Here is a 26,316-nt window from a genome sequence, read left to right on the forward strand (position 1 = left end):
TGGAGAAGCCGCTTAGCTCACACGCCGCCCCGTGGCTTGGCTTCGCTGTCCGGGGTTCCTGGAGGGGCTCGACGGCGCTTGGGGGAGGAGGGAGGGAGAACACACACAGGTGAAACAGATGGACCAGATGCCGGACAGGTGAGCCCCCGATTTCTGGAAAGAGCCTTGTTTCCCCGACTGCTAGAGCTCAGTGAAGACTACCGAGCAGCGCTCAGTCCCGGAACCTTTTTTCAGCAGCCGAGGTGGAACCAAGAACAACGAGGTTGCTTCTGAGCGTGTGCAGAGCGTGGGCGCAATTGCGTCTGGAGTCAGTGGGAGGGCTCCGATCTGGCGGGGTGGTTTTGTACCACCTACTTGTTTTCAAATCACAAAATCGCAGAGTTGGAAAGGAACCCTGAGATTCATCTAGTCTATATATATAAAATCATCCATATGATCAGCATTTTGAGTGTGAGGCCAATTCCACCCAGAAACTCATTTTTGAAAACAGCTTCTCTCACACTGGAGGGAGGCATTATGGGTTGTCTTCACTCTTGCCCCCTATGCCTTCTTGATTCTTCAGAGCACCTGCATTAATTACAATTTTGGTGCGTGTTTCATGCCTGTATAAAACCTCTGGCAATCCAGACGAGCTGCTTCCTTGAATCTAGTACTTGTCAGCTGCAGAATAAATTGCTTTCGGCTATGGCCAAAGCAAAGGAAATATCATTTTTAAATGGAGGATTTGGCATGGTCAGAAGCGGTTCCCAAAATCCTACCCTGCAGCCCTCAACTAATGGCACAGATTCCTGTCTCCTTTTGTAAACGGCTTTCTAAAGAAGATGCTTTGTTTGTCCCAGTCACTTTCTTCTTTCACCACAAATTTAAATGCACTGTTCAATGCATTATTATTAATAATTATTGATTGTTAAATTTGTATACCGTCTTATACCTGCAGGTCTCAGGGCGGGTCACAGGACAAAAATCACAACATAAAAACACAAATGGCACAATAAAAACAAAAACAACTCAAGCAAAGCTGAAGGGGAGATGTATATGCGAAATGTTTTTACTATGCAAAGTAACTCTTCCACCCCCATTTGGCAAACTGATGTGACAAAGAGAAGAAATGAACTTAAGAGTGGGAAAGAGCAGGGTAGCAGGAGTGTAAAAAAGAGAAACTTGTTAAGTTGTGGGCGAACATATCAGACGACACAGCGATTCTTCAAACAGCTCTTCTTTATTCTGAGGCCAGAATTGAACTGAGCTGAAGGGCTCAGTCAGCCTGCTTATACCAGTACCTTGTTACTGTAACAACATTCTAAAACTATCCAATCACTGAACGTCACTTTCGATCCTTCATTTGCATAACTATCTACAGTATCCCCCTGCTGGCCCAGGGTGAGAACTTCAGTACATAAAACTGAAATTGAGGAATTCACCCATCCCTAGTAGTGAGTCTGGCCACTTGGGAGCCAGTGCTCCAGGTTTGCCACGCCTCGTTCCCCAGAGGTGAGGAACCAAGAGCCATGTTTCCTTCTGCGCAACCTCCCCGGGGCTGCATACCAGTGGTGGGTGTGGCCAGAGGCAAAAGGGGGCGGGGCAATACATACAAATTCTACTTTTCTACAGAAGGCTAGCTTCTTCACACTCACACATCCCGCTCGTCACCCTCCATCCAGGCAGGCAAAAAAGCTTTATTAGATTTCAAGGCACATTTTAGCCAGGCAAAAACACTGAGCGAGGGGACAAAGCAGGACTGGCCAGAGGTGTGGCTTGAGAGGGGGCGTGCCCTCGGCAGAGTTCTGAGGGGCAGGGAAAGAGCCCCCCCCCAGGCCTGAGGCAAAGTCGGATCTATAGGAGCAGGATCGGTGCAGTTGCATCGGGCACAGAGCTTCTGGAGCACTGCAGCTATGACATCCAACGGAAGGCGAGAGGCAGGGACGGATTTTGGCGTTGCACCGGGTGCCACTGAAATTTGAGACACCAACCCTGGTCCTTCCTTTGCTGCCCTGGGCCTGTTTCCTTCCTTCTTGTTCTCACAGATGACAACACAGCTGCAGTTGCTACTGCAATCAATCTGCCAAATACAGTGGTACCTCGGGTTACAGACGCTTCAGGTTACAGACTCCGCTAACCCAGAAATAGTACCTCGGGTTAAGAATTTTACCTCAGGATGAGAACAGAAATCGAGTGGTGGTGGCACGGTAGCAGCTGGAGGCCCCATTTGCTAAAGTGGTGCTTCAGGTTAAGAGCAGTTTCAGGTTAAGAACAGACCTCCAGAACGAATTAAGTTCTTAACCCGAGGTACCACTGTAACTGTGCCTAGCTCTCGCTGCCTACTGTATCTTAGCTGCAATTTTCACTATCAGCTTTGAACAGCAGTGACATTTGAGCAAGCTCTGCTTCGCCTTTTATTTTTTGCTTGCTTTAATTGTGCCCCAAATTCCTACGTGGAGTTCTGCGGAATATCTTTTGAGGAATGAAACACAACAAAATGCGCTACCTTTGACTGTTCAGAGGCGGATGGCAGGGATGTTGTTGTTGTTTGCACAAAGCGCAGCTCTTTAATGCTGTTTGAAAGCAGCAGCATACGGCAAGTATCGCTCCTCCATCTTTCATTTATTAAGGATCTGTGTGTGCAAGCCGTACTGTTTTTCTTCCCTGCGATACTTTGCCTGCTTATGGCCACGCTGTAACCTGAATAACCTCTAAAGAGAAGCCACAATTAGCTTTTCAAGGCTCTTGTCACTGCGGGAGAAGGAACTTCCCTCCCTCCCCCTCAGTCCCTTTCACAGGCTGTCAATTACCGACTAAAGTAGTTATAATTGCACCGTATTCTGCCACTTTTCACAGTACGAAAATATCATGCAATCACACCATGTTATTTAGCAGTCGGCACAAATGCAACCCCTGCAAGCTGAGGGACGCAGTTGTGTTAGCAGCACACAAGTGTATACAGTATCATCTATGCAAGCATCCTTTATCCTCTTTGCTCCCAGGGACTCTCTTCTCTCTCACCGCAAGGAATGCAAGGGCAAGCAGTTATGCTGCTAATGAAGATTATTTTTAATTCCCTTGACAGCTTGCTACCCCGATGTTGCTTTTACTCCAAGAAGAATACGCACCGAGAATGAAGGTCCTAACAGCAGGTGATTAGGCTGGCCTGTTTGGTACCAACAGCGAGAGGAAGGAAGCAGGAAAAAACCTTGATGTTGTGGATGGAATTACACAAAGCTCATAAGAGAATGTCAGGTAAAGACACTGGAACTTTACCCAGGCATGTGAATGACATCTACAGTGCCAAGGATGGACAAGACAGTTTCCCCACTGTTGCTGTCTCTCAATTCCCCACTTTTTTTTTTCTTTGAGAAGCAACACACTCCACCTGATCACACTCCCCTGGCAGAGAATTACTGAGCCTGCATTGTTCAGGTAAATAAATGTTTGGGGGTGAAAAGAACAGTCCTGAAAAACCAGTACAGTGGTACCTCGGGTTAAGTACTTAATTCATTCCGGAGGTCCGTTCTTAATCTGAAACTGTTCTTAACCTGAAGCACCACTTTAGCTAATGGGGCCTCCTGCTGCCGCGCAATTTCTGTTCTCATCCTGAAGCAAAGTTCTTAACCCGAGGTACTATTTCTGGGTGAGCTCATCTGTCCGGCATCTGGTCCATCTGTTTCACCTGTGTGTGTTCTCCCTCCCTCCTCCCCCAAGCACCTTTCCTCCCTGGAGCAAAAGGCAGTTTCCCCATTTTATCCTCACAACAGTCCTAAGAGATACTGAGTGAGTGTGGCTTCATGGCTACGTGGGGATTTGGACCCAGAACGCTCCAACCACTAGGCAAAGAATGACTAGAATAGAATAGTAGTGTTGGAAGGGATCCCAAGGGTCATTGGGTCCACTCCCCTGCAATGAGGTTTAGTTGGAATCTCCTATCATATCTTGAAGCCACTGGTTTGGGTCCTCTGAAGTAGGAGAAAACAAGGGGTGCCACGAATTTGTACCTTGGAGGCTCTTGAAGTGTTGGGGTGGGGTATGTGAATTACTTGTCCGCTTCTTCAAAGAAGAGCTGGGCGTTGAGGGCTGCCGAATTATTTGCAGATTGGTTGTCTACCAATAGGTGGTTTTACATTTCTAAATTCAAGGGGAGGGTCAAATCAAGAGCTAGGAGTTGGTTCATTGGTGAGGGTCAGATGCCTTGTCAATCAGAGAATGCCTTGTCAACCAATCAGAGGCAGCTTTGTCAATCCCAGCAGCAGGTATAAAAGAGGCCTGCCCAGGCCATAGGATCTATGATCCCTGACCAGTGGTCCTGTTAGCTAGGGATGATGGGAGTTGTAGTCCCAAACATCTGGAGGGCCGAGTTTGCCTATGCCTGCTTTAGAAAGCTGGTGACTATGTGCTCTGTTAGTATTTCTGCATACCGTATTTTTCGCCCCATAGTACGCTCCGTCCCATAGGACGCACCTAGTTTTTTTTGGGGGGAAATAAAGGAAAATTTTTTTCCCTTTATTTCCCCCCCCCAAAAGCAGGTCGGGGAAACAGAACCAGGTCGAGGAACAGCGGGATAGCGGCGCTGCGCCTCCCTGCTGTCCCCTGAGCTTGTGGGGCTGGCCGATGTCTGCCCCGCGCGAGGGGCGCTCTGCATCAGGGCGCCCCCCCTGCGGGGCGGCAGGCTGCTATCCGCAGCATGGGGAGCCTTGCCGGGAACTCCTGCAAGGCTCCCCATGCTGCGGATGTCTGCCTGGCACGGGGGGCGCTCTGCTTCAGGGCGCCCCTCGTGCCGGGCAGCAGGCTGCTATCCGCAGCGTGGGGAGCCTTGCCGGGAACTCCTGCAAGGCTCCCCATGCTGCGGATGTCTGCCCCGCGCGAGGGGCGCTCTGCATCAGGGCGCCCCCCCTGCGGGGCGGCAGGCTGCTATCCGCAGCATGGGGAGCCTTGCCGGGAACTCCTGCAAGGCTCCCCATGCTGCGGATGTCTGCCTGGCGCGGGGGGCGCTCTGCTTCAGGGCGCCCTGCCCGCCGAGCAGCAGGCTGCTATCCGCAGCCTAGACATCCCTGCCGGACCTCCCGTAGGGCTGCGGATGTGTTCCTGAAGCCTGGAGAGCGAGAGGGGTCGGTGCGCACCGACCCCTCTCGCTCTCCAAGCTTCAGCAAAAAGCCTGCATTCGCCCCATAGGACGCACCCAGATTTCCCCTTCATTTTTGGAGGGGAAAAAGTGCGTCCTATAGGGCGAAAAATACGGTACTTAAAAGAGCTTAGTGATTCCTTATTTTCTCCATACAGCCTATAAGTCATTTGTGAATCATATGGGTAAGTTAACAAGGGGCTGTGGAACTTGTCTGCACTTTTATTTCCACTAGAGGGAGTGCTTGCTATGCCACATGGTTTCTTGTTCCAAATTACTGCTCTCGCATAATGTCCTAACTTCCTTTGGCTCCTTGTCACCCAGAGTATAGTCCTCTGGGGGCTTGCAGTGTTCTGAAGTAGGCAACCTTTGGAAACAATGGGCACCCTTTAGGATAAAGAATACCTGACAGCTGAACCTACATCAGGAGAAATGTTGGTGGCAGTGGTTCTGTTGGCTGGTTAAACCCGGATGTCAATCTCTGCAGGAGAGAGCTACATCACTGCGGTGGCGTGGCTGTTCATCTTACAGCACACTGTCTTCCTGATGTCTCTGTTTTAGCTGACTTGCCTCATGGCATTAAAATGCTTCTGTCTGAATAAGCAGCACTGAGGCAACCTGGTGCAAAGGACAACAGGGGTGTGCCTTTTAAGAGTTGCGTAGAAGGGGGCATTGCAGCAGGTGCCGCCTCTTGTCAGAATGATCTCCCCCACAACTCTTAAAGTGACCCTCCTTTCCATGAGCAAGACCCTTTGGAGGGTTCTAAGCAGAGGCTGGATGGTCTGGACCATAAAGAAGGCTGATTGCCAAAGAATTGATGCTTTTGAATGATGGTGCTGGAGGAGACTCTTGAGAGTCCCATGGACTGCAAGAAGACCAAACCTATCCATTCTTAAGGAAATCAGCCCTGAGTGCTCACTGGAAGGACAGATCCTGAAGCTGCGGCTCCAATACTTTGGCCACCTCATGAGAAGAGAAGACTCCCTGGAAAAGACCCTGATGTTGGGAAAGATGGAGGGCACAAGGAGAAGGGGACGAGAGAGGACGAGATGGTTGGACAGTGTTCTTGCAGCTACCATCATGAGTTTGACCAAGCTGCGGGAGGCAGTGGAAGACAGGAGTGCCTGGCGTGCTCTGGTCCATGGGGTCACGAAGAGTCGGACACGACTAAACGACTAAACAACACAAAGCAGAGGCTGGATGGTCATCTGTCATGGATGCTTTAGTGGAGATCCCTGCATTGCAGGGCGGGTGGACTAGATGGCCCTTGGGGCGGGTCCCTTCCAACTCTACAATTCCATGACCGCAGTACCTTCACCATCCCATCAAACATAGCAAATCATCGAAAGGGCTCCTTACTCCCCCCCATCCCTTTTGCTGTATGCACATCCAACTCCCACCTGGGCGATTTAAAACATACCTGAGGTTTATCAGTATGTCGAGCAGGGCAGCAGCTGTGGAAGCACACTTGCCTTTCATTGATCAGAGGCAGATTTAGGGGCTCTTGACCTCAAATTACACTGGCTGCATAGCCTAGAGCGTGCTGCAACTATTTTGTACATTATTATTATTATTATTATTATTAATGATAATATATGCCTCACCCATCTGGCTGGGTTTTCCCAGCCACTCTGGGTGGCTTCCAGCAAAATACTATAATGAAATAATTCATCAGATATTAAAAACTTCAGATGCCTTCCGAAAGACAGATAGTTATTTATTTCTTTGACATCTGATGGGAGGGCGTTCCACAGGGCAGGCACCACTACCAAGAAGGCCCTTGACTGGTTTCCTGTAACCTCACTTCTCACAGTGAGGGAACCGCCAGAAGGCCCTTGGAGCTGGACCTCAGTGTCCGGGCTGAACGATGGGGGTGGAGACGCTCCTTCAGGTATACTGGGCCAAGGCCGTTTAGGGCTTTAAAGGTCAGCACCAACACTTTGAATTGTGCCCGGAAACATACTAGGAGCCAAGGTAGGTCTTTCAGGACCAGTGTTATGTGGTCTCGGCGGCCACTCCAAGTCACCAGTCTAGCTGCCGCCTTCTGGATTAGTTGTAGTTTCCAGGTCACCTTCAAAGGTAGTCCGACGTAGAATGCATTGCGGTAGTCCAAGCGGGAGATAACCAGAGCATGCACCACTCTGGCAAGACAGTCCACAGAAGGTGAGGGGGGTGCCAGATTCTGGTGCCACACAAGGCGCTGCTGAAATTTGAGATCCCAACAGCAACAGCTGTGATGTGCATCTTGGAGGATAGATCTGCCACCTGCTGCCTCCTTGGCAGCACTGCCATCCCACCTGTACAGTGGCCTCTTGACAAATAGGAGGCACTGCTGGTCTCTCCTCCTCCCTCTTCTCAAAGTAGATCTTTATCTCCTCCTTGTTCCTGATGTAGATCTTCACTCACCCCTTTTTCCCTGGTAGCAGGGTGAGGGGGGTGTCATTCTGTGATTCGCCTCAGGTGCCAAAATGTCTTGGGCAGGCTCTGTTCTTATGGGACAAAGCTCTGGATAGAGGCATGTACTTGCAGACCAATCAAGCATTTTGGATAGATCTGGATAGCCTTTGCTGTGGCCTGAGAGAGCCTAGCATTTCCTTCTTGCCTTTGGCTGCTCATGACAAATTGACACAGCAGGTCTTGGGAATCAGCCATCGCTATGGAAACAGCCTTGATTTGGAGAGATAATTTCAAATTGCCACTGTTAATCTGCAGTGTGCTAATTAAAGCCAAATTTTAGAATGCAGTTTACGTTTCATTTTCAAGCATCCCCCCCCCCCCACACATTCAAATTACTTCCACATTTCAGACATTTTCCAACAAGGAACGTATGCATTTAGTATATGACATAAAGAAATAAGGCAGTCTCCATTTAAGGGGGGCAGAATGCATTTCTAACAGTCAGTTATACATAGGTTTGTGGCACTGTGCATGGAATTAAATATGAGCCTCTATAACAGTTAGCAGAGGTGCTTTTTGAAAGACATACCATATTTTTTGCTCTATAAGACTCACTTTTTCCCTCCTAAAAAGTAAGGGGAAATATGTGTGCATCTTATGGAGCGAATGCAGGCTGCGCAGCTATCCCAGAAGCCAGAACAGCAAGAGGGATTGCTGCTTTCACCTCTTGCTGTTCTGGTTTCTGAGATTCAAAATATTTTTTTTCTTGTTTTCCTCCTCCAAAAACTAGGTGCGTCTTGTGGTCTGGTGCATCTTACAGAGCAAAAAATACGGTACTTTTCATGTGAATGGACTCCTCTCCATCAATATCCACTTTGGTTATCTTCCATGTTGCGACCTGCAAAAGAAATGTTTATGTTAATTTATATTTCAGTTCATATGCATGTTTATGTTACTGTTTTCTTACATTATCTGTTCTGTCCGTAGTTAGTTGAAAACCTCAATAAACAATTTAAAAAAAAAAAAAAACAGGTAGCAGAGGTACTCCAGTGCAATGGCCCCAAACCCCTTTGGTCTTAACCATTCCTCCTTTACTTGTTACTCATGGTGCTGTGGGTGAAACCGCAGTGCCTAGGACTTGCCGATCGTATGGCCGGTGGTTCGAATCCCTGCGGCGGGGTGAGCTCCCGTCGTTGGGTCCCAGTTCCTGCCCACCTAGCAGTTTGAAAGCACCCTTAAGTGCAAGTAGATAAATAGGTACCGCTTTATAGCGGGAAGGTAAATGCCGTTCCCATGTGCTGCGTTGGTGCAGGCTCGCCAGAGCAGCTTCGTCACGCTGGCCACGTGACCCGGAAGTTTCCTCGGATGGCGCCGGCTCCCAGCCTCTAGAGTGAGATGAGCGCACAACCCTAGAGTCGGACACGACTGGCCTTCGAGCAGGGGTACCTTTACCTTTACCTAGGAAAATGACACCTGGATTCACCAAGGCTGAACCTTGCAGCCTGAACCCATTCCAAAGTTGCAATCATACTCTAAAGTCGGGATTTTGTAATGGCGTTCACTGCAGTTGCCTCCAAAGATTGATGCCTTACTTACATATCCTTTCTTTGCAGGAGCAGCAGCAGCTAGCCTTTCTGTTCCTCAACGCCCCTTCAGAGTCTGGTCTTCTCCAGTTGATTTCCATTCATCATGATCCATGGATAAACATCTGATAGAAGGAAAAGATGCAGCACACTAGAGCAGGAAAGAGTTAGTAGGCCTACAGGCATTCCACAGATCAGATCCAATGGCTCAGGAAGAAATTATAAACTGGGGTGTGCTAGGCTCCGGATTGGTCCCTTTCGCTATAGAAGCTAGAAAGGGGACCCAGAATGTGCTGCTCCGTACCACGTTGTCCTCTCCTGTTCATCTTGGCCCTCAACTCTATGGGCATTGCTGTCATTTCCTTCACACAGCTGCCGTGTAAAACAGCCTTGGGCTGTTATGTTTCCACACTACAGGCATTTAGAAGCTGCTCTGCACTTTTGTACAGTACTTTCAACACAGTCATGGTGCCAGTGGGGAAGAGATTTCTGCCTTATGGAAAGGATAAGGCAGGGTACTGAGAAAGTGACACAAACGGACACCAACCCCCATTTTGGAATGTTTTTGGCTGCTGAGCCTGTCTCAATTTATGTGTATATTAGAATTGCTATTGCTGCATGCATCCCTGAGTGATGCAAATGCACCAGAAGGGCAGGAGATAGGTTTTCTGAAATAAATAAACTAAATAGGAGCTCTGGAGCAGCTGCTCCTGATTTGGAGATAAGGATTAGGATGAAAGACCCTAATTTGGGCCCTCGTAGGCAGCCAAATCCGTGATTTCAAGCGGATCAGTAATCAGGAGTTGCCAGATTCTTTCTTCTATAGCCCTGTCTTTCCATTGCCGTTCTTCCAGCATAATTCTGCCGGTACTAAATCAAATGTGCAACGTAAAGCTGCAGTAACAAAATGTTAAATCAAGCTGGGTGAGTGGATGCTTATCCAGTGGAAGCAGCTGCCAAAAACGTGGTATTTCATCTCGTCTTTCATGCATAGTAATGAAGGCTGCACTAATCCCTGAAATCAGATATTTCACGAATACCTTTTAAAGATGCACACAAAAGAGTTAAACAGAACTCGAGGCCACAGATTTTTTTACAAAAAATTCTAATTTCTATAATAAAGGGATATCACAAACCGCCATTGCTACTGTGAAAAAGACCGAAAGGTCATTTTTTATAGCATTAAGTCTTCTGGGTTACCAATCCTGAAACAAAAATATGAATATGCATTTATAATCTTTCTTCCCTGTGCATATTTTATGTAGATCTAGAACAATTGCAGAAATAAGCCTTTCCTCCAGGTAGATGCTTTTATCCAAGCGAATTAGCAACCTGGGCATTTTATGGTAACATGCATTATGGATAGCGGAAGACGTTTGAAAAGGAGCTCTTTGTTTAAGTGGCTTGGTAAGGAGCCACACTGCTGGTTCACAGCAGGTTGAGTTTCTGGGTTTGCTTTTATTGTGGAATTGATGTGAAATTTGAGTTTGGCCAGCCTGGCTGAAAAGGAAAGGGGAATCAGATAGGCGTTGCAATGCAGGGAAGCTGTACTGTAACCTTTGCCCGTGTCTCCGTGTTATACAGCCGAAATGTGAATGCTGGCTTTGAGAGGCTCAGCGCAGTCTCCTGCAAACTTTAAATGTTGTCCAGCCCTGACAAGGACAGACTTCAGTGGAAATGAGAAGCAGCTCGTTGGATAGCATGCACAGGCAGTGCACATGTAGAATAATGTGTGCACATGGAATTCTTGGGCACCTCTTTCATGCCTCTTCTTCCCTGTACTAAACATAATCATCATTTTCTTTAATTTTTATGCATACCTTTTCCATTCCCTTGAAGGTGGAGAGCCAGGAGCACCCAGAATCCTGTGTATATCACTGTGCACATGGGTTCTGCATTGGGGCAAACTGTGAATTGAATGTGATATTTCCAAAAAAAATGCAACTTACATACAAAGTTTATTGGGAAGGAATCCTGCAGTTACTTTTCTCTGATTTGCAAGTGAATTAACCACAATAACAAGCTAATCCCTTTTAAGCAATAGGCCATTTATTCCCTTGGACTACCTAATTAAAAACTAAACGCCATCAGTTCGCGATATTTGTGAATTCTCCCATGCATCCTTTGCTTATACACCAGAATTGCTTTGCCTTCAAAAGCGTCGCTCTAGCAGCAACAGCCCCTAGGTGGCGCTCCATCTTAAAACAATTTATTTGCTGACATGAATCAGGTATAGAGTAGGGGAGCTATACAGTTCTCTTAACATGGGAGAATTCAGCATTTGGGGGCGGGGAGGGGAAGAAAACAGTTGACAAAAACATATCAATAAATTCAAATGAGACAAAAACCAACAAGTTACTAAACAGATGATAAATTTGGTATGGCAAAAGAAATAAGGTAAAGGTAAAGGACCCCTGGACCAGTCCAGTCAAAGGCGACTATGGGGTTGTGGTGCTCATCTCGATTTCAGGCCAAGGGAGCCGGTGTTTGTCCACAGACAGCTTTCCAGGTCACGTGGCCAGCATGACTAAACTGCTTCTGGTGCAATGGGACACTGTGACAGAAGCCAGAGCACAGGGAAACGCTGTTTACTTTCCTGCCACAGTGGTACCTATCTATCTACTTGCAGTGACATGCTTTCTAACTGCTAAGTTGGCAGGAGCTGGGACAGAGAAACGGGAGCTCACCCCGTCGCACGGATTCAAACCACCAACCTTCTGATCGGCAAGCCCAAGAGGCTCATTAATTTAGACAATAGCGCCACCTGCATCCCACTCGCAAAAGAAATAATCTAGACTTAAATACATATAAATACAGAGCAAGAGGAAAGTTAACAGACAAAATAATTCCAGATGCACAGAGCCCCAGCAGCCTGGCTTAAATGTACTGCAGAGCCTGTTCAGGAGTCTAGAAATCACCTAGGACTCAGCTACATTGACAAAGAAAAGGTGCTTTATATGCGTTATATCACAGTGGAGTCCCATCTTTCGCCAACGTGATTTCCTTTTATGAAGTTTAGAACAAGTTTTCCTGAAACGATTTTTTGATGTGTCTAGATCCAGTTCTAGATTCATCATTCCTCCAAAGGAGACTAACAGCAGTAAAGGGGAAATTGCTGGGGAGGGCGAGTCCTCTTTCCCCCCAGGCTCCTGGAAGTTCCAGCTGCTGGTGGTACTGGCCTTGTTGCTATGGATCTCTATACTTTCAGTTACCTTCTTTTCTGCTGGTGTTGCGGGGCAGAAGAAGAAGAAGAAGAGGAGGAGTTTGGATTTGATATCCCGCTTTATCACTACCCAAAGGAGTCTCAAAGCGGCTAACATTCTCCTTTCCCTTCCTCCCCCACAACAAACACTCTGTGAAGTGAGTGGGGCTGAGAGACTTCAGAGAACTGTGACTAGCCCAAGGTCACCCAGCAGCTGCATGTGGAGGAGCGGAGACGCGAACCCGGTTCCCCAGATTACGAGTCTACCGCTCTTAACCACTACACCACACTGGTGCAGATAGCTGCATCTTCTCCCAATGGCATCCATCTCATCATACAGGTGCCTACCCCAAAGGGATCAGACACAGGGCTGGCCCAATCATTGAACAGAGTGAGGCAGCCGCCTCAGGCAGCCGATTTGGATGGTCACGGAAGGGCAGCAAGGTGCTAGCTGTTTAATTCATCATCATTATTCATTGTGTCTGTGCCTAGGCACTTGTGGGCTTTTCTGCCAAAAGAACTTGGCTAGCCTTGGGTACAATCCAGGTGGCTTGACAAGGAGTGCCATTTGCTGCTCTGCCTCAGGCACCGAAATTTCTTGACTGGCCCTCAGCAGAAGACATCAGAGTTCTAGAACTAGAATTAAAGGTTAAAACCCTTTAAAAGGGACCCTTTCCCAAGGAGTCTGATGACCTTAGTATTACAGCCTTAGAGTCAGCTCATTTTTGCCTTCCTTCACTTTTGTTCTTGCATAGAACAAATAGCGCAATACAATACAGACCATGAAAAATATATTCCTTAAAAAACCACACACACATCAACAATGAACCCGTTGTATAGCCTGATTAATGCAGGCCCATGCTGTAGCTCTAGGCTGCTTTAACATTTTGTTACGTGAATGAACTTACTTACATGGGAGTCATGGGTAAGATGGTAAAGGGGGGGGGGAATGAGCGAGAACTTCCCTAAACATGGTGCTAACAATTAATAGCCTTTTCCCATTTTTTAGATGCTCCACTGACCGAAATACCTTGGCAGACAAATATAGGTCAACAATGTGAAAAGGTCTTAAATGCTGTTATATAAAATCAAAGAATGGCCTTTGTGAAGATTGGATGAACAAATATGGGAGACTGATGTAAGGATGTGAAATATTTTAATGAGTGCCACAGATCCAGCAAAACAGCAGTATGGAGGGAGATACAGGAATAATTTTAATAGCTTTATTTCTGTGTTAACGTGATACGGTTCAGCCTGTGTATTCTTTAATACTGCACCCCTAGAGAACACAGAACGAAGTCCCATTACTCTCGGCCAGATTTACTTCCAAGCAAGCTTATGTAAGGTTCCCTGATTTAATACTAGATGAATGTTGCTTCTTCATAAACCAAATTGTGTGACCACAATTAAGTATTAGGACCGGGAACATAAAAGCCCTGCTGGTTCAGACTATAATCCCACCCAATCCAACATCCGATTCTCACAGTGGCCCACAATGTCTATGGGAAACTTGCATGCATGGTTTTTACAAAGCAGGCAAACCGTCTTGTCCTTGACAAACTGCAAACATTAAGTACTGTGAGCAAAGGTTAGCAAGGTATTTGGACACCACACCCAGTTACCAATATATTAGCCACCCGTAATTCCACACAAACACACTGTCGTGCTAGTTATAGTTGAGCAGTTCATTGTCCTCCCCTTCAGAATCTTCAGAATTATAATCTTATCATAGTACACGCCGAAAAGGTTGATAAGCATGGCTTGCACCGCTTTCCTTGGAAGTGGGCGCCGTGACTGTCTGGTTGCTGAGCCAACTGATATGATGGCTCAGCAAGAAGCTGCAGGCCCCTTGAGAGATATACGGTACAGTGCTAAAGCAAAAGCAAGATCCTACACCAACAGTGAGAAAATGCTTGGTTTTGTATTACAGATGCAAGCCAATTTGCCTCTGCATTGCACGATCTGTCACAAACAATTGTGAAATAATTTTGTTTAGTTTTTGGTCTACTTTCTTCAATAAGCAATATGAGCAATAAATAGGCTCATTGGTTTTATATGTGCCATCCATTAAAAGAAAATTCCAAGTCTTTGGATAACATGAAGATAACAAGCAGATTAGATACCTAGGAACATAGGAGACGGTCTTAAGACTAAATCAAGCCAGAATTGTGGAGCCAAACTGGCAGGAGCTGTCAAAGGTTCCCAACTATAGAGTTTCCCAACCTAACCTGGAGATTTCAAGAACTGAACTTGGAGATCATCTGCATGCGCAAGAGAAGCACTAAAAGTGAGCTGTGGTACTTATGTGTCTCGGGCATATCATAATAAAAACAGAGGAGCAAAATGACCACGCTGATTATTTACACGTAGTACTTGAAAGTCTCAGAAAAGGTATGGTGGGAATGCAAGAAGGTTAAAGAATATTGGGAAATGATATATAATAAATTGAAAAAAATGTTGAAAAAAAAACTTTTGTTAAAAAACCAGAATCTTTCCTGCTTGGAATTTTAGATCATGATATAAGAGAGGGAAATTGGAGATTGTTTATGTATGCGACAACAGCGGCAAGAATTTTATTAATACAAGTATGGAAAACAGAGAAAACACCAACAAAGGAAGAATGGCAAGCTAAGCTTATGGACTAAGCGGAACTGGCTAAGCTGACAGAGGATACATGAGAGAGACAACATCGATTTCAAAAAAGAGTGGGAACCATTTATAAACTATATAAAAAGACAGTATAAAGATTTGGACTCCGTGGCAGGTTTTGACTAAACTTTCACAACTATATGAGAGGCAAAATCAGCAGGATATAGAATTTGTTTAATAAACCAATACAGAAATACGGGGAAGCCAAGGGGGGGGGGAGGGGATATATATATATATAAACAAATTTTCCACAAATCTTAATTGAATGTTATAATTTGAAAATCCAATTAAAAAAAATTTTTTTAAGAGAGTCTGAGAAAAGACTGCAAGGATCAAATGCATTAGTCCCAAACAGATGCTGAATGTAGTTCCATTGACTTCACAGCTCTAAGCCCTGCTATGCTACAAACCCAAGCTTATTTTCAAAAGCACCTCAATGGCTTGGGTCAAATAATAATTTATTATTTATACCCCGCCCACCTGGCTGGGTTTCCCCAGCCATTCTGAGTGGCTTCCAACAAAATATTAAAAATACAATAAAACATCAAACATTAAAAACTTCCCTAAACAGGGCTGCCTTCAGATGTCTTGTAAAAGGAAGATAGTTGTTTCTTTCCTTGACATCTGATGGGAGGGTGTTCCACAGGGCGGGTGCCACCACCGAGAAGGCCCTCTGCCTGGTTCCCTGTAACCTCACTTCTCACAGTGAGGGAGCCACCAGAGGGCCCTCGGCGCTGGACCTCAGCTTCCGGGCACGATGGCTTTCTGGCTGAGTTGAGAATTCTCTGCTGGAGTCCTCTGGTCCCCTTGCACGACTCTGAAAAGGACTGCAGCCCACTTGACGTTTGACATTTGCACTACTGGAAGTTTTGCTTCCCAAGCAAAGAGGTGTTGGGAGCAGGGAGAGGAGTCTGGAGCAGGTCTGCAATGGGAGGCCAAAGCCCCCTACTCATCCCTACATCAGGATCTGGGAAAGGGTGTAAGTCAGCGGTGGAGCATCTGTGTTGTCCACAGATGCCAACAAGATCAGTCTCTAAGACTGGGTAATACCCCTGCCTGAAACTCCAGAGAGCTTCTGCCAGTCAGTGTAGCCTATACTGAGGTAGATGGACCAGTGGTCTGACTGGGTATAAGGCAGCTTCCTAGATCTGTGTCTGCTAACTCCTTAAAAAAAAGCCAAGTGTGTGAATGACCCTACGTGCCTAATTCGTTCCACGTATCCTGGCCACAGTCCGAACCGGGGCACTGCAGTGTGGATAGGCAGACAAACTTGTTCTAATTAACTCCCCTTTATTGCTCTATGTTTTCACATAGAAGAGGCTCTGAACCAAAAGGCAGCCACCTCCCCCGCCCCCAAACCGAGTTTATTTCCAGAAACTTCTGTGCTGGTACTATTGTGGGGTCAGCAGCTGAGGTGTGCTGTAGCATAGTGGTCCTCAGTGGATGGTCTGTGGACCCCAAGGGGTCTACATAAACCACTAAGGGGATCTGTGGCACTTACCTGTCAACTGTCAGACATCCCATTTTCTGGGGGAGGGTTACTCACATTGAAAACACGGTCCCCCAAAACAGGGTGTTCAAGACAGTTGATGGGTATGTACATTTTCGGGTGCCATACTCTCACATGGGAGTGCAGCCCAGAAAACATGCAGCTCTGTTTTGTGCTATGGCATGTTAGAGGGTATGGTGGCACCATTAACATAACAAAAACTACGACAATGGTACCTTGGTTCTCAAACGCCTTGGTACTCAAACAACTTGGAACCCAAACACTGCAAACCCAGAAGTGTTCTGGTTTGCAAACCTTTTTCGGCGGAAGCCAAACGTTCTCCGTTTTGAGTGTTACACTTCCAATTAGAGTGCCACACTTCCGTTTTGAGTGTTACGCAGAGTTCTGTCTGTTTTTGCTATTTATTTTGCATTTTTGTTTTTGCAGCTTTTCCTGTTTTTGTGACTGTGTGGAACCCAGTTCAGCTATTGATTGATTGATTGATTGATTGATTGTGTGACTGCAGCACATTGTTTATTGCTTTCATTTTATGGATCAATGGTCTTGTTAGTAAAATTCATGTTAAATTTCTGTTTTAGGGGTTGTTTTTAAAAGTCTGGAACGGATTAATCCATTTTGCATTACTTTCTATGGGAAAGCGCGCCTTGGTTTTGGAATGCTTTGGTTTCGGAACAGATTAAGTTTGAGAACCAAGGCACCACTGCACAGAGATAGCAACATTTTCAAAAGTAGGGGGTCCATGGCATGGTTTCAAAACGAAACAAAACAGGGGGTCTGCAGTACTTAATTGGGAACCACTGATGTAGCACATTTTCCCTGGTTGTTTGGCTTTCATAAAGAAGCCAGAAATACCAGACCCTGAAGGCTGTTTCAGTGCTGCTTCAGCAACTCATTTTGTACACCAGTCGGTATCTATCTACTCATTAATTACATTCACTCCTTCACACTCCGTCATCTGATCCAAAAAAACTATGTCCCATAAATATACAGGTGATAAAAGGGTTCAGTGAATCTTCTTGCTTTTCTAACTTGGCTGCAGGGGTATCTTTTCATAGGGAGGAGACCCACAAGTGATTAGTAGCTTGAGAGCTGGGTTTAGCTGTGGGACATATGCATGTCTGGAAGTAAAACTGCAAAAGTTCAAATCACTGCTTGTCCATGCAACTAACTCCTCCACCAGATATTATTTATTTGCTTGAATAGTTGCTTGAAGTAGGAACTCTCTACAATCCAATAGCTGCTGGTTCTCTTTGGGTTCCAAACAGTGCCAGGCCTACCATTAGGCAAAGTGAGGCAGCTGCCTCAGGTTGCAGATTCTAGATGTTATATGGGGCCATAGCTCCCTGAGCTAGCCTGCTCCCCTCAAGAGTGGGGAAGATGCCGTCCCTCTGGTGGGAATGAAAAGGGTCACCTTGTCCTTTGCCTCAGGCAGCACAATGTCTTTATCCTGCCCTGCTTCTGTATCTCTGCCCTGCCTTTGCAAACGGGCACCTCGCCAGTTGCATTCAGCTTTTGTCAGTCCCATTCTCTCTGGTTATCTTGATAAATTTGTTTATTCCTAACCCTGCAGCTGACATAATGAGACAGAGCAATGCATATCAAATGTACTGTCAGGAAAAGGGGGAAAAACCCCATAAAAAATAGTAATCCTGCATTCATTATGGAGATAGCCTTGTTGGGAAATTACAGTAATCCTTAATTTTCCAGAGTGCTGGTTGGGGCCATTTCTATGATGCAACATTGTCATTTCATATGCAGCTGATTCTAGCCATGCAAGCTAACCTTTCCACTCACTAATATATTCAAACATCTTCCCCAGCTTTCTGCAAGGAATCAAATTGCACACAACATAGTGAATGTGGATCTATAGACTCCCTGCAAAGTTTCAGACATCAGATTCTTATTTTCTGTTTTAATTTGTTTTGTTTTTCCTTTATAAGTTGCTTTGAGACACGTGAAAAAGCAGGGCATAATTTTTTTTAAGCAAACATCTGGAATAGCATGATGTTTCTTGTTTTAAAAGCTCAGTCCTATTTCGTACTATTTAAAATAAGATCCTGTAAAGGAAGTGTCCTTATTCCCACACCCAACTCCAGAACCCACTTTTTCAATACGCTTGCCAAGGTCTGAATTTTTTCATTCTCCAGTCCCTTTAAAAAGTTATTTTCAGGGCTTGCTAGGCCAGGCTAAAGTTGCTATGAGGCAGCTAAGCTATTTTTATTGATGGTATCCATTATTTAATTGGTTACTTTGAGGCATGAACCTTGTTAGAGTTACCGCATTTTTCGCTCTATAAGACGCACCAGACCACAAGACGCACCTAGTTTTTGGAGGAGGAAAACAAGAAAAAAATATTCTGAATCTCAGAAGCCAGAACAGCAAGAGGGATCGCTGCGCAGTGAAAGCAGCGATCCCTCTTGCTGTTCTGGCTTCTGGAATAGCTGCACAGCCTGCATTCGCTCCATAAGACGCACACACATTTCCCCTTACTTTTTAGGAGGGAAAAAGTGAGTCTTATAGAGCAAAAAATACGGTATGTCATTGGAAGTGTTAGAAATGAAAATAAGTAATTGAGGGCACAGTCCACTCACTTGGGAGTAGCTCCACTGAACACAGTAGGATGTTCTAAATATAAAGGGTTGCATGGCACATTGTAAAATGTAGTGTTTTGTATTTATTTCAGATCCTACAAATGGAGGCCTCTGCAGTTGCACAGCTGAATGTGATTTTCACACTGCACATTAGCACAGTGTGTGTGTGCGTGAGAAACAGATTTGTTCTTTTTAATTGCTTTTCTGATCCAAAAAAGCCGAGATTAAGAGAAGCCTATGTTGGTTCCTCTTTAAACAAAATGGATATGAATATGAAAACACAGGGGGGAAAACAATCTGATGCACAAAGCCAAGAATAGCCGTCCTTTCCTAACTGAAGCTCAGGGGAACTGCAGTAAGTTGCAGGCAATTATAAAAAAATGGAACAGGAGCACAGCGCCCAGCAGTTTATTATGCCTTTCCAGGAAGCAGCAACCAGGGATCATTGATGACTACAAATTAGATGATAAAGTCATTCAGATCAACAAATGATTGAGAGTAGCCTGTTGGTCTGAAAGTCTAAGCATAAAACGAGCCCTATGGCAGTGCTATGCCTGAATGCAGGCTTCCACAGGTCTTACTTCAAAATATTGCTTTCAATTATGATGATCTTAGTGCCCTCTGAAATAATTATAGAATACCATTGAAGACTGCTGAGCAATCTATTCAGTTGGCGCTGGGGATTTCAAATAAGATGGTGTGACTGCCACCAGGCCTCTCAATTTTTGTTATATAAATTAAGCCCTGTGTTATAGGGACGCTGCCATCAGGCATTAGTAGTTAATGCATTTGTTACAGTACTTTAAACCACATGAGAGCACTGTTTGTCTAGTGACCTAGCCACCTTGTTTGAAGCTTCTTTGTCTAAGTTAACTCCACGCTTAAAAGCAGAGCCCTTTTTCATTTGCTGTTCTCTCCAGACAAGATGTTTGCTACTTCTCTTTCTTAGCTCCACTCATCCTATAAACAGCTCCTGCATGAATAAAGCCTTTGAACTCCAGAAACTAAGTTGAAACAACAGAACATGTCTTTTTTTTTTTTATTGCCATACAGATATACGAGCTAGGTTCATCTTACCTGTAGTACATAAATTTCCAGGTTGACAGAACTTTATACCTCCCTGCTACTTCAAGATGAAAACCCAGATGTTACATACTCAGTTGCTAGATTCTGCACTGCCATGATGGATATTAGTCGAAGGATGGTTTGGGCCACAAACTAGGTCCAAAATGCAAGACCTTTTAACTGTGCCTGTTTCTATCTTTTTAAGTATGTATGATATAATCACCTTTTAATTGCTAGTTTTTATTCCTTACCTGTTTTAAGTCTTATGTGTTCAGTTTATCCATATGCTTTATCTTATGTTGGTCTGTGACTGAAATAAAAGTTTGATAGTGATACTGTAAGTGATTACTCCAATCTAATTCACCCAACCTGCAAGGTCTGCTAACAGCCTATTACACTTAATATCAAATTGCTGTGGAGATGGATGCCAGTGCCTGAAGGCCAGTTCAGAACGCTTTGTATGCTTCCATGCATATGCAGAACACCTACATGTCAGGGCAGTGCCATGCAGTTCAAGAAAGGGGCAGAGAATATCACACCCTCTGCTTTTCATCAGATGAAAATAGGCAGACGTGCCAACTGATGCTGATAAATGTGCTTGTGTATAAATTCCCTAGCACACTCTTCAATAGCGGAGACATTTGCTTTAGGTATGCTGCCAACTTCCTACAATTTAATGTTGGTGGGCCACACCAACAGCAGTGTGATGAGAGAAAAGAGGCAAGTGAGCAAGTGGCGCATGTGGAGAGCAGCCCAGGCGACCTGCTGAGGAAGGTGTCTTTGAAGGAGGGTGGGATGGGATGCACTTGAGAGAGTGGTTTGGCGAAGAACTCTGTGAGGCACCATGTTAATTGTCACTTCAGAGAGGATAATAATAATAATAATAATATTATAATAATTTATTATTTATAACCCGCCCATCTAAAGGGACGCGGGTGGCGCCGTGGGTTAAACCACAGAGCCTAGGACTTGCCGATCAGAAGGTCGGTGGTTTGAATCCCCGTGACTGGGTGAGCTCCCATTGCTCAGTCCCTGCTCCTGCCAACCTAGCAGTTCGAAAGCACACAGTGCAAGTAGATAAATAGGTACCGCTCCAGCGGGAAGGTAAACGGCGTTTCCGTGCGCTGCTCTGGTTCGCCAGAAGCAGCTTTGTCATGCTGGCCACATGACCTGGAAGCCGTACGCCAGCTCCCTCGGCCAATAAAGCAAGATGACCACCGCAACCCCAGAGTCGGCCACGACTGGACCTAAAGATCAGGGGGCCCTTTACCTTTAACCTGCCCATCTGGCTGGGTTTCCCCAGCCACTCTGGGCGGCTTCCAACACAACACTAAAATACAACAACCTATTAAACATTAAAAGCTTCCCTAAACAGGGCTACCTTCAGATGTCTTCTAAAAGTTTGGTAGTTATTTTTCTCTTTGACATCTGGTGGGAGGGCGTTCCACAGGGCAGGCGCCACTACCGAGAAGGCCCTCTGCCTGGTTCCCTGTAACACCGCCAGAAGTCCCTCGGCGCTGGACCTCAGTGTCCGGGCAAAACGATGGAGGTGGAGACGCTCCTTTAGGTATACTGGACTGAGGCCGTTTAGGGCTTTAAAGGTCAGCACCAACACTTTGAATTGTGCCCAGAAACGTACTGGGAGCCAGTGTAAGTCTTTCAACACCGGTGTTATATGGTCTCGGCAGCTGCTCCCAGTCACCAGTCTAGCTGCCACATTCTGGATTAGTTGTAGTTTCCGGGTCACCTTCAAATGTAGCCCCACATACAGTGCATTGCAGTAGTCCAAGCGAGAGATAACCAGAGCATGCACCACTCTGGCGAGACAGTCTGTGGGCAGGTAGGGTCTCAGCCTGTGTACCAGATGGAGCTGATAAACAACTGCCTTGGACACAGAATTGACCTGTGCCGCCACTGACAGCTGTGAGTCCAGAATGACTCCCAGGCTACGCACCTGGTCCTTCAGGGGCACAATTACCCCATTTAGGACCAGGGAGTCCTCCACACCCGCTCACCTCCAGTCCCTCCAAAACAGTACTTCTGTCTTATAAGGATTCAACCTCAATCTGTTAGCCGCCATCCATCCTCCAACCAAGAGTTCGCCCACTCCCCTGACGTCGCATTGAAAATTAGCAGTGAAGAGTTGTTTGGCAGAGTTGTGAGGGAAGGAGGTGGGATTTGGGGTGAGCTGTGGGTGGTGGGTGGTGGTGGCGAGGGGAGGAAAGGGGGGGGAAGGAAGGTGATAACAAAGGATTGAGGGTTGGTGAGAGAACCAGCAGAAGTGGCAGCCCCTAGTATAACACAATAAAAAGAAATCATTTAAGCTGCCTGTGACATTTCCTAGGGATGTGCCAGTTAGCACACAAATAGTTTGATGTCAATTTGTGTTCAAATAATGTAAGCCAAAATTACATATTAGTAAAAAAAAACCTTACAAATGTTAGGCTGGTAACTACAGAATCACCCAAGATTGTGTTTATATGGGTTTGGTTGGGATCACTCATCATAAACATACATACTTTCCTTTGACTTCCTTACATAAATATTTGAATATTTTATCTTCGTAACACCAGCCAACATCCTGTTCTGATTCTCAAGTGAGATTTCTCTTTTCTCGGTTTCACCATGAAACATGATAATGATGTTAAAATCCTCAACAACTGCCTCAGTTGTTTTTAAAACAACGGAATTATAGGATCCATGTGTGTCCAAAAGGCCAGTATTTATTAGCAGTTTCTAAGAAGATTTGTGCATGATAAATGCTTGGTCAGCACAAGAGACAGTTCTGATGAAGACTAAACAGACTTCATAAGAATAGTGGAATAGCACAGGAGCTCAAAACTCTTGCAGTGTGTTGTCTACAGAGTTGTTATGAAGGCAGCACAACAAAAATTCAGGCCTACCTCACTTGAAAACAGAGTGGCACAGAAACTGCTTAAAACTGCATCTGTGTGACAGATGCACCCTATGGCTAGCCATTTGTATGCAGCAGCTTAGCACACAAATTGGATGTCACCATACCAGGGGCTTCTGTGGAGCCGCCATTTTGATTTGCCACAACCTCAGGGGACATTGCAGCTGGCTACCTGGGGCAGTCTCCTTGAGGGAATTTCATACTGAAAAGCTAAGGCTATCCCTTCCACTGTGGTTTTTGTTGATGCACATGTTAAAGTCTCTCAGTAAATGTGTGGCCTGTGTAATACAGTGGTGCCTCGCAAGACGAAATTAATTCGTTCCGCAAGTTTTTTCTTCTTGCGAGTTTTTCGTCTTGCGAAGCACGGTTTCCCATAGGAATGCATTGAAAATCAATCAATGCGTTCCTATGGAAACCGCCTTCAGACCAGGTCCGGGGACAGTCTGTCCCCTGACCTCTTCTGAAGGCTGGGGGGGGGGGAGGAAGGGCTTTTCTTCAGAAGGCTGTTCCGAAGGCTGGCGGTGGGAAGAAAAGCCCTTCTCCCCACCTCCCGCCCCGCAAGCTCCGGGGACAGGAGGGCTTTGCTGCCGACCGCCAGCATTTTAAAAGCCCACGCTGTCCCGGGGCGATTTTAAAATGCTGGCGGGTGGCAGCGAAGCCTCCGCTGTCCCAGGGGCTTTTAAAATGCTGGGGGTCGGCAGCGAAGGCTTCGCTGCCGCCCGCCAGCATTTTAAGATCGCCCGGGACAGCGGAGAAGTCTCCGCTGTCCCGGGAAGGCAGGCGGGGGGGAGCAAAGACTTTTGCCCCCCACCGGCCTTCAGAAGAGGTCCAGGACCTCTTCTGAAGGCCGGCGGTGGGCAAAAGTCTTTGCTCCCGACCGCCAGCATTTTAAAAGAGGTCCCCGGAGATTTCCCTATGGGCTTTCTTCTTGTGAAGCAAGCCCATAGGGAAATTCATCTTGCGGAATGACCCAAAAACGGAAAACTCTTTTGTCTTGCGAGTTTTTCGTTTTGCGAGGCGTTCGTCTTGCGAGGCACCACTGTACTATTTAGTGGAGCCTTTTAAAGGAAAACCTGAAAGTTGTTGAGCTATTTTTTTACAAAAAACAAACCACCCAAGAAAAGCACAATTTTACGACTGGTCTAAGATCCAGGACAAAGCACTGCCTCTTACACACACACACACACACACACACACGCACGCACCGGACGTCAATTCCGCCTTTGAAATCCCAGTCAAGGAAAATCTGGACATATGGCAGGCCTACTTCCTCCACTTTCTTCTTTAGCTGTATTGTAGGCACCAATCTCTATGGGAGCCATGGTGGGCCTCACCAGGTCTCAGCCAGCCTCGCCAGGCCTACCCACAGCCATGGCAGGCCCCGCCAGGCACTCCCATGGCTACAACAGGCCCCACCAGGCACATATATAATTTACTTACTTATAATCTTGCATTGGTTCACAGCAAAGGCAGCAGTAAAAATTGAACAGGCAAAATACAGTGGTACCTTGGGTTAAGAGCTTAATTCGTTCCAGAGGTCCATTCTTAACCTGAAACTGTTCTTAAACTGAGGTACCACTTTAGATAATGGGGCCTCCCGCTGCCGCAGCACCGTCGCACGATTTATGTTCTCATCCTGAAGTAAAGTTCTTAACCTGAGGTACTATTTCTGGGTTAGCGGAGTCTGTAACCTGAAATGTCTGTAACCCAAGGTACCACTGTACTTACATTGTATAACAAGCTTCAGGCATGCGCCTGGAGCAAGTGGAGGCATGTCTGCATCCATCTCTGGTCAAAGGAAGAGAGAGAGGAACAGGAAGCACTATATGCTCCTTCCTCTCTGGGAGAGGAGGGGAAGTGACATCACACAGAGCCCTCTCTACCAATTCTATTTCTGTGGTCTGAGCGTCAGCAATTTCAGCTCTGTGGTTGTAGCCCCTTCTCATGCTAACAAGCATTAATATGCATTTGTTAGTTCGGGCTGCTAATCCCTCACAGACTTGACCTTTGTTAATATTATAGCTTAATTGTATTTCAGAAACAGATAACATCCTACTTTATGATAGCAATACTTTTGCAATGCCGTGATATCCCTGCAGAGGAACTTTTATAGAATTGTCATAAATGTTGCCTAGGAACATAAATTACCTTGCGAATAAGCTTCAATCTCAATTTGCCAAGCAGCCAGAAGAATCACGCTTGCCGTGCATGTCACTGCTACCTCGTGCATTGAGTTGGAATGTGGCCTCTGCATGCATGGGGCGAATATGTCCCTTGATGCTGCCCTAAACAAGCACAATCGAGGCAAGCTATCTCTTTGATGAAAAACAAAACTTGGATTATTTTTACATATTTAAAACCTTCCGCTACACTGATTGCCCGGAATAGCAGGAATGCAAAAAGAAACCCAGGCAAAGTTGTAGACCAGTGCCATTTGGGCTTTACATTAAGATTTCCTGCATATTCAAATAGAGAAGTAGTCTTCAGCTGTCTCATAACTGGGACCTTCCTTTAACTCAAACACGTATCTGTTTGTATGACAATAGTGCTGCTGTTGAAACCCACCTTAGAGCCGACTGTGAACCAGTTCTGGGTCCCAGCTCTCCAGCTGAAAACCAGTGATCTAGTGCTATCACTCATAGCATGGTCACAACAAGTGTTTAAGCATGCGCAGAGCAAGAACCAAGTGTGGTGAGCAAGCTAGAGCAACCTTTCTCAACCTTGGGTTCCTAGATGTTGTTGGACTACAACTCCCATTATCCCTAGCCAGCAGGCCCAGTGGTCAGGCAAAGGGGCAGGCTTTGGTATTCTTTCAAAATATGGCGCCCTGTGCGAGGCCAAAACCTGGCACCCCCAAATAGATCTTCTCAATTATGGGTCTTCTACATTTTGCGCTTGCTCAGCTCAGCGCCATGTGCGGCAGAACCGGCCACGCTGCCTGAAATCCGGTGCTGTCAGGGATGATGTGAGTTGTAGCCCAAAACGTGTGGAGGGCACCTTGTTGGCAATCCCTGAATTAGAATCTTAGAAAGCTGATTATCAAATTCTCCAAGTGAAGGCTGTGCCATAAAATATCATCGAAAGTGTAACCGTATAGGGAAATCTGTTCTTTGGAGACTTACTAGAACCAGCATGCACACAAACACAAAGGTGTTATCTGAAAAAATACAAGAAAATCCCTAAAAGCTAACAACCTTTCAAATCTCCATTGGGAAGGACCTTGCAGGGTGTGATTCATCGTGAAGGGTGTGACCCCAAGAAATTATCAGTTCATTTGACCTCAGGGGTGTGGAAC

General features: G+C 46.0%; 2 long non-coding RNA genes across 2 annotated transcripts; one reads left to right on the top strand and one right to left on the bottom strand.

Annotated features, from left to right (window-relative positions):
- On the top strand, positions 1-9,218 carry LOC308570278. Its single transcript, XR_014001070.1, has 3 exons — positions 1-138; positions 3,065-3,414; positions 9,121-9,218. It is a non-coding gene; the product is annotated as an uncharacterized lncRNA (long non-coding RNA).
- LOC308570237 lies at positions 6,828-24,851 on the bottom strand. Its single transcript, XR_014001022.1, has 3 exons — positions 24,750-24,851; positions 9,104-9,215; positions 6,828-8,405 (listed from the first exon to the last, which is right to left on the bottom strand). It is a non-coding gene; the product is annotated as an uncharacterized lncRNA (long non-coding RNA).
- Between the last annotated feature and the right edge of the window lie 1,465 nt (positions 24,852-26,316).

Source organism: Podarcis bocagei (genome assembly GCF_964188305.1).
Source record: "Podarcis bocagei genome assembly, chromosome: 12".
In the NCBI taxonomy this organism is placed as follows: Eukaryota; Metazoa; Chordata; class Lepidosauria; order Squamata; family Lacertidae; genus Podarcis; species Podarcis bocagei.